The 9,496-nt window shown below is 35.7% G+C and overlaps 1 pseudogene; it reads left to right on the top strand.

The window, feature by feature from the left end:
• Positions 1-1,011, top strand: part of LOC141445000 (brachyurin-like) — a 6,977-nt pseudogene extending 5,966 nt beyond the window's left edge.
• Positions 1,012-9,496: the final 8,485 nt, after the last annotated feature.

The raw sequence follows: 9,496 nt of genomic DNA, 5'->3' as shown, positions 1-9,496 counted from the left end.
AAAAAAATAATTACGCGTATCTATTTGACACCAACCGAGACCTAACTTTGGATATGTTCTCATACGACTCTGGCAGGATAAACAAATTTGGTATTCGAGCGGTATTTGAGTGCCTCAAAAATATTATGTTGCAGATCGACTATAACTCGAATAATATTAAGACTTTGACTCAGAATGTGTGTGATAACAATGATACTAATAATAATGCTAGTGATAATTTTGATGACGATAATTGTGGTGATAATAATAATTGTGATGATTATAATACCGATAATAATTCTGATAATGTGACCCATGATGAGCTTTTTCGTGAAGAATGAGTCTAATGCAATGCGTGTCCAGAATCTGCAACTGTTTCACCAGAACATTGGATACTTAATAAAAAATGAACTGTTCGAAATAACTATCTCTGAGCTCTCTAAACAGATTGGTGAAATAGACTGTATATGTCTTAGTGAAACATTTATGAAAACTTGGGTCTGAATGCAATTAAAAATGTCGGGTTATAACCTGGCTGCATGCTTTTCAAGGAAACACCACCGGCGAGGTGGCACGTGCATACTGATAAGGCATGGATTGGAATATAAACCGCTCAAAATTACTAGCGAATTGTGTTCCCCATACTTTTGAATGCTGTGGAGTTGAATTGATCAATTACAACTTAATAATAATATGTGTCTATAGATACCTAATTGTAAAACTGAGTTATTCATTCATAAGCTAAAGCCTTATTCCACAAGTTGACATACAAAAAGAATAAAAGAATAATCGTTTGCGGGGATTGGAACATCGACATATTAAAGAATAACATCAAACTAAAGAACTAAAATCTCTGCTTTTGAACTTTGGCTTGACAATTCACGTAAATTCACCTACTAGAAAAAAGTCTTGTATTGACTTGATAGCTACAAATTTGGATGTACCTAACGTAACATGCAGCATCCATAGCCTAGCCTTATCTGACCATGATACTGGGCAGTCTATATCATTTCAGATCCCACAATGCCATAAATATAAAAAACCAGTAAAAACCTATACTGAGAAAAGAAGAGATTATTGTCAACAAAATATAGACAAGTTCTGTAAGCATTTGTCCTGCTTAACTTTCAGTCAAGTGTATAAAGAAGTAGATTGCAATCTCGCATTCGAAGCGTTTCATGACCTAATCATTTTATTGTTTGACCTATGTTTTCCTATTATAAATGTTCAGGTGAAACAAAAACCCATAAAAAATAAGTGGATTACGAAGGGTTTAAGAAAATCTTGTATAAAAAAAGAGATTTATATTTCAAATATCACAAAGAAAATAGGAACAAGAAACATAATAAACAAAAGTATATAGCATATTCGAAGGTTTTAAAAAAGTGTATACTTAAATCACAACAACTAAATAATAATGTTTATATAGAAAACTCAAGACACAAGGGGAAAGCGGTGTGGGATGTAATAAAAAATAATATTAATTCGAATAACTTTAACAAATCAGAAATTAATAACATAAAAAACAATGGCAAAACTTTTGACACGCCCACGAAAATTTGTGAACTATTTAACGATTTCTTTATTAATATCAATCAATCACAAGTGAAAAATGATAGTAACAATCAAAATGCACACATAGGATCAGTACGTGGGTAGCATCTTTCTCTCACCTTTAGATCCGTCTGATATTGTGAAAATAATAAAGTCCTTAAAAGACACTAAATCAACTGGTTACGACCAACTTCCGACCAAAATAATAAAACAGTGCGCACCTCAAATTGCAGCACCTCTCAGTTATCTGGTCAATTTGTCATTTGAACAGGGCTGCTTTCCTGATCGATTAAAGCTGACAATTGTTAAACCACTCTTCAAAAAGGGTGACCCAAGTATAATTAATAACTACCGCCCTATCGCATTGATACCTATACTTTCGAAGATATTCGAAAAAGCTATGTATAGTCAAATTAATGGCTTCTTTGATAAAACAAATGTTATACATCCGAACCAATATGGTTTTAGAAAAGATAGCTCGACATCTCTTGCTTGTTTCTCCCTGATTAAATATATTACTGAATCACTCAACAATAAACAGTCCGTGTTAGCAATTCTCTTAGATATGAGTAAAGCTTTTGATTGTGTTTCTCATAATATTTTACTCTCGAAATTAGAAAGATATGGGATTAGAGGAAAAGCTAATGAGTGGATAAAAAGTTACTTGACTGGGCGAAAACAGTATACAGAGCTTACAAAGATAGTTAACAATAAGAAAAACACGTATACATCTTCAACGCAAACTAATATTTATGGCGTACCACAAGGTAGCGTTTTGGGTCCCCTCTTATTTTTGGCATATATCAATGACATGCCAAAAGTTCTTAAGCATTCATGTATTTTGTTTGCGGATGATGCTACGCTAATTATTAGGAGTGAACATAAATGTGACCTAGAATTTGAAGCTACGAATGAGCTACATAAGGCCATAGAATGGCTGGAAAATAATAAGCTAAAACTAAATTTTGAAAAAACTAAAATGATCTTGTTCCAAACTCGTAATGCTGCCCGGATAAATATTAATGTCCATATTAATAATTCTCCCGTTCAGCTTGTGGACACGGCCACTTTCCTTGGTGTTACCCTTGACGAACATCTCAATTGGAGGGCGCATATTGAAAATGTATGTTCTAAACTAGACAGATTCGTGTTTGCATTACGACGCCTAAGGTCCGTAGCTTCAAGAGAAGCTACGTTATCTGCATATCATGGGTATGTCTCTTCCATACTACGATATGGGCTTATCATTTGGGGTAACAGTGCGGATGCCCAAAGAGCATTTGTAACACAAAAAAAATGTATTAGAGCTGTATATGGAGCCCAATATCTTGCACATTGTAAACCAATATTTCAGGAACTTAACATTCTCCCATTGCCATGTCTTTTCATATTTGAAATAACTAAATTTGTCAAAAAGTACCCACAGTTTTTTCCACTGCATGACCAGATAATTAATAAAATTAACAGACCTAGCAGGAGACCGCTAAAATTGCATCAGCCTAGAAAAAACTTAAAATTGTTTGGCATGAACGTATACTGCATGGCTATAAAGTTGTATAACAGAATACCTGAGGATTTTAAGATGGTACAAACACACCAATTTGAAAAGAGAATGTTTAAGTGGTTGCTTGATAAGTGCTTTTATTCAGTTGATGAATTTTTAAATAAGTAACAATTAATTTAGGCAAATTGTATTTTATTTTATAGATAAACAAAATAATGTATTTTTTTTTCCTCTCTTCTTTCTTTCTGTTTTTATTATTAATAATGTTTTTTTATTTATTTATTCTAAAATTATATTAACTGTAAAATATTTCTACGCCGATGACGGCAGAATATGCTGAACTAACACTTTTTACTAACTTATATTGTACCATATTCTCAGAAATAAATAAATGATTGATTGATTGATTGGTAGGTTATTATGTGATGCAATATTTTGGGAAGAGTATTTTATGCCAAACGATACATTTGACATAGACAGATTTAAGAAGCAATAATTTGCCAAAAAAAATACTTACTTACTGTAAAATTGCGTTAAGTTAACAAAATGATTTCTGCCAAATGATAATTTGAGTAAAATATTTTGGGATGTGATACTTTGGGAAAAGTTATTTGACCATACATTAGTAATCCGAATATGTCGCTAAAATGGAACTTTCAAGTTGACAGACATGTCAATTGGCATTATTGTTAAGTTCTATGACATGCAAACAATTATCAACTTTAGGGTGGTAGACCACATGTGGCTGATGGTACGCTCAACGTCATGTTATCGTTATCACAAGCTATCACCCGTGACTTCGCACACATAAGGGTGCATCTACACCGCAGTACGCTGTCGTGGAAAAATATTGTGCAACGCGATCAAATTAGAAAAATTTCATGTCTTGTTAGTTAACATTTATCTCATTTTTATTTAATCACTCGATAGCAAATAAAATAATACGAAAGTTACTGATTACTCCATAGGTTCTTTGATTAAGGCAATTGGCATGAAAATACCTTTTTTAATGTCTGTATCTTTTGATGGCGATGATTTCAGATTTTGTTTTTTTTTCACTGCTTCAAGGCGTAGCAAATTTCAGCTTCATACCTCCACATGTTTCTGAGAAAAAGGGTCTGACTGACGGACAGACAGACGGATAACAAAGCAAACCTATACGAGTTCTGGTTTTTTTTTAGAGGCACGAGCACTTAAAACATCATCCGTAATATTGAAAGCACGTTCATCGAAATATTATTATCTCTCATCATCCCAGCCTATATATGTCCCACTGCTGGGCACAGGCCTCCTCTCAGAACAAGAGGGCTTAGGCCATAGTTTCCACTCGGGCTCAGTGCGGATTGGGAACTTCACACGCGCCATTGAATTGCTTCGCAGGTATGTGCAGGTTTCCTCACGATGTTTTCCTTCACCGCATAGCTCGTGGTAAATTTCAAATGTAATTCCGCACATGAATTTTGAAAAACTCAGAGGTGCGAGCTGGGTTTGAACCCACGACCCCCTGCTTGAGAGGCGATAGGTCAAACCACTAGGCCACCACGGCTATTATCTCTAGTTAATACCTATCCTAAGGCTGTGTTTCCACCAGAGATATGCATGGATACGTTGCGAGAAATGTATTTCTCAGGAACCATAAACAACGGTTTATTTCCCTATCCTCGCTCCGCTCAGCTGTTTCCACTAAAGCTAGATAAATTAAGCATTTCCATTGATTCATGGGAAACACATTCCTCGCACCACATTCTCGCACATCTCTGGTATAAATGCAGCCTCAGTATAGGCACCAGCCAGTGTATAAAATATTATTGGCGCCAAAGTATTCCCTTGTGGCCGCTGTGTTCCATGTGTGCCGCGACATCTTGATGTCCCGTGGCCTTCGAGTATGCGCGGCATCCAGGGCGGAGCCGAATTGTGACATCGATGTAAGTGGGTCGGAATGTGGGGTTCCGACATCGAAAACTATTTGTTTACCAAAAAATAGAGAATAAATGATGATTTTAATAAAAGTCAGACTCAAATGTGGAGCAAGACGCTGTTATCCTCTGTAATAGTGGGCAGTCATAGCTAGATGTCCAATTAATATTAATTGAGTTCATTCAAGTGTTTCTTCACTTTTAATAACCGTGCCAGTCTGTCTATGCCAGATATAGATATAAAAAAAAATAAGATTTCACCTTCACATCTTTCAAGTTTCTAGGTCTAGGACGCCCGATGTACCCAAAAGGTTTTCCAGTTTACGGCAATTTAAATGCAAAGACCCTTTTAAATGACTGCCATATCATTTGACCGTGCTATGTTCACTAATGTCTAACCATAACATTTTTTTACAAATGTTTCATATGACCTAATGCATTTTATTCGCAAAATTTTATTCTAAATATTTTTGAAAATGATAGGCGTAAATACAGCAAAAAAATAAATTAAAAATATCAGTCAACAAAAGGCCACTGACAAGTTTTTGGAATATTTTACGAAAGCGTATTTTTCATTTAAAAAAATTTGTTGCGTAAAAAAAATCTACTATTTAAGAAGCTTTACAGTAACTGTTTGATATTCCAATCCAATGACACTGTTTTTTGTGTGTGAGCACTCAGTATAATTGTGTCGGTATGAAAAATTAAAGTATAGGCACATGTATGTAATGTACGTTTAAAAGTTCTAAATTCAATATTTACATTACATATATTACCCCAACCGTAGCCCCATTTTAAATAAGAAGAGATTTAGGAAATATGTAATTTATTATTAATACTGTTCAACTATTAAAAACATCTTCTAATATAATCTTCCTCAGGGACAAGACTTGGGGGAACTGTATATATAGTAAATATTTTTAGGATAGTTTAGTATAACTTCAATTGTACCTTTTTAATTTAAAAATAATATCTTCCTTATCGCTATAACTTTAATTAATTTAGTTTTAAAATAAGAAACACCACGACACGACATATAATTAGTAGTATTTTCGTTCTTGGTATGCCAACACCACAACTTTTTTTTTTCTTTCTTTCTTCTTTTTAATTTTTTTTAGCATTTTTACAAAACTAGCCTAACCTAACCTATGGTCTTGAAAAAGAACCACAGTTTTAGAATAAAATGCATTTGGCCAAATGAAAGATTTGGTGAAACGAATCATGTTGGCAATATGCGCATGCGAGTGTTGCCCGGCGGCATGTCGACGACAAAGTTTTCCGACTTGCAATGACTGATTTCGCCGACTAGCCTGCCGACAAAATATTGCAGAGATTGATCGAAGGAGTGTGGTGGGGTGTATACTGCGCTTTAAACACGTCGATTGATTGATGTAATCAGGTTATCCGACTTGTGTTGACGCGGTACTTCCCGCGCAAACACCTGCTGGGCTACTCCGAAACTCGAAACTCGAAGTTCGTGTCATGCGGTCCCTCTGACACTTACACTGTTTGATCCGAGAGTGAGAGGGACCGCACGACACGAACTTCGAGTTACGAGTTTCGTAGTAGCCTTGCTGGTTTTAAAACTTATACCGTTCGTGATACTCTGCTAGGTCTCAGCTGTCGGCCTGAGTGATCTCCGCTTGTACACACATTCTTTACTAATATTGACGTTAGTCTGGCGAATAAATCGGGAATTTTATTATCATGCTCAACATTTCAGGGTTCCGTGCCTAAAAAGTAAAAAACCGGCGAAGCACGTGTAGGACACGCCCAGGATAGGTTTTCAGTAGCCATTAAATAAAAAAAAGAAATAAATAGAAAACGTTTATTCGCATTTCGCAAATTACATAAACACAAAATAAACAAGTATAAAGTAAATATTAATGAAAGTATTTGCGAAATACATTGCATTACGAAAAAATCAAATAATATTTTTCTAAAGATTTCGTATTGTGTACGGAATCTTCCAAGTTTAGGTATATTTTGTACCTTAGGCTGCTATTTACTCTTAACTACTACAATAATTTTCAGGCAATCTTAGCCGCTATAATTTTCCCTGTAAATATGATATATCATAGTGAATTTTTTCAAATTTTTTAGTTTTAACTAAATGCGTGTCTCCGACTGGCTCAGCAAAACCCACCAGCATAAAATAACAATAGTTTATATAATAATATGATTCATAAGGTAAACGTTCGAATGCTCAGCACGCTAACGACACCCTCCTGCCATCTCTATTGCTAATGAAATGACATAAGATTAAAGATGTCAACTATTGGGACAGTGACGAGCACTCGTACGTTTACCTTATTTCCTTGTTTAGTTTTATACATAAATAGGCTCATGTAAGGACACTGCAAACTTGGATCATAGTTTCCTTTGTTTCAAATCTTCTGCCACTTAATTATCTGCGAAATAAATTAAACGTGAATGCGATTAGTTATTTTTTCTAAGTAAATATACTTCGCACTCCCTTATAACTTGTAAGAGTTTCCTTAATATGGGCACAGTAGCGTAACGTGCAATCTTTGTCACCGATTGGTAATAAAATAGTTTAAGGGTGAATACTCACTGGCGTCACAACCAATCCCGGCAAACATGGCCGTCGTAACAAAGAGCGACCTCTTATTTCGACATCACCATTAACATTTCAACGTGTAATATCAGAATAACCGGCAGAAGTCGATATAAACAGCACATTCCACAGAGCGGTGTCATTTTGGGCGGCGGCCAGCGCAATAGGGCTACCACGCTTCTAGGGTCCCTTCCAACCGCATTCAATATGGTTTCTTAAGACGACATAATTCGCGCCAGCAGCAGCTAAATGGTTAGTGTGAACCTGATGTCTACGGATTGCAGGTGCGAAGCTCGTTTATATTTGAACTGCGCATTTCGTCTATTTGTGAGCGTCTGAGGTTTACCTCGAGATTGCAAATTATTTGAGCGATGGTTTGAACAGCGCCTCTGGCGGAACGTTTGCGATGTTCGTGTTTTCATACAAATTGAGATTTTAACGCGAACGCGATCGAGACATATTTTGTAACCAAAAACTTACACTAAGGGCACTGAAGAAGAAAACTTAGCTTTTATGGAAAACTAGCTGTTGCCCGTGACTCCGTCCGCGCAGAATTCGTTTAAGGCTATCCCACGTGAACTATGCAATTGTACGGGGCAAAAACTATCCTTTGGCCATCCCCGAAGATCACAATATCTATATACCGAATTTCATCTAAATCGGTTCAGTGGTTTAGACGTGATAAGATAACAAGTAAACAGACTTCAAACTTGCGCATTTATAATATTAGTGGCACTTATATTATGAAAAGTTAATAAACATAATTCATTTGTTTAGTTTATTCAAGCGTGTACTTCATTATGAGTACAGACTGTTCGATAACTACAAAGTAAAGTCATCGTCTAGATTTTCTGCCACAAGCATTGACCCTAGAACACTGGCCGCGTCTCTACTGTACCCCTAGTGTAAGTTTTCGGTTACAAAATACGTCTCGATCGCGTTCGCGTTAAAATCTCAATTTATATGGAAACACGAACAGCGCCTCTAGCGGAACGTTTGCGATGTTCGTGTTTCTATACAAATTGAGATTTTAACGCGAACGCGATCGAGACGTATTTTGTAACCGATAACTTACACTAAGGGCACTGGTAACTCAACTGGTAGGTCAAAACCTAGAATTCCTAGGCTTTCAGAGGGGAGCGCCAAAGTTCGCATACTCTTCGCTAGTCATACCGTAATTTTTGTCCGAATCATCGTTTGTCATAATTTTTTTCCCACTGAAACCTTAAATTTTTCTGAAATTTTTAAATGGTCATCCTATAGAAAACTATAGGTTAGGTTAGGTTTGTTTTATAACAATTTTGAACAATTATTGGATTCAGAGAAAAAAGAGATGACAAACGATCATTCTTGCAAACATGTATTCGGACGTTCAATAAGTACCCGATAAGGAGCCGATATGGACCCCTTTGAGAGAGGTAAGCACCAGTCGCCCGAGATACTAACTGTCATTTTCGTTATTCAGAATAACACTTGATCTGTCACAACCTTAAATCTATGAGTATATTTGTAGCACACGTGCCCGCCAACTACAACACATATTACAGTAGGTTAAATGATTTTATCCAATTAATCAAACAGCAGAGTCCAAATTTAGAGCATGAATCAGTATAACTTCCTTTGTTCAAACCTGTTACTTCATGAACGAATTCGCTGTGTTCTTTTGTTTATTCTAAAAGATTCTTGAACTTTCGCGAAGTAAAAGGACGTTTTTAATAATAGAGTGTACCTTTTCTTTCAAAATGTATTTAATTTTCATCATACAAATTGTATGAGTCACTTTTGTGATGCCCGTGCCGAGTGCATGAAAAAACGTCACAAAACTGACATTTTTGTTTTGAAAAATTCTTAAACTATTGGAATCGGTTGTGCTCTTGATCATAAGTAGAAAAAAAAATCTAAAAAAAAACGACATATAAGCAAATCTATATTAAATGATATTTTAACGGATAACTCGCGTGCTCC

Source organism: Choristoneura fumiferana, unplaced genomic scaffold (assembly GCF_025370935.1).
Source record: "Choristoneura fumiferana unplaced genomic scaffold, NRCan_CFum_1 Sck3bRy_12;HRSCAF=142_pilon, whole genome shotgun sequence".
In the NCBI taxonomy this organism is placed as follows: domain Eukaryota; kingdom Metazoa; phylum Arthropoda; class Insecta; order Lepidoptera; family Tortricidae; genus Choristoneura; species Choristoneura fumiferana.
This window is presented reverse-complemented; position numbering and strand designations above follow the sequence as displayed.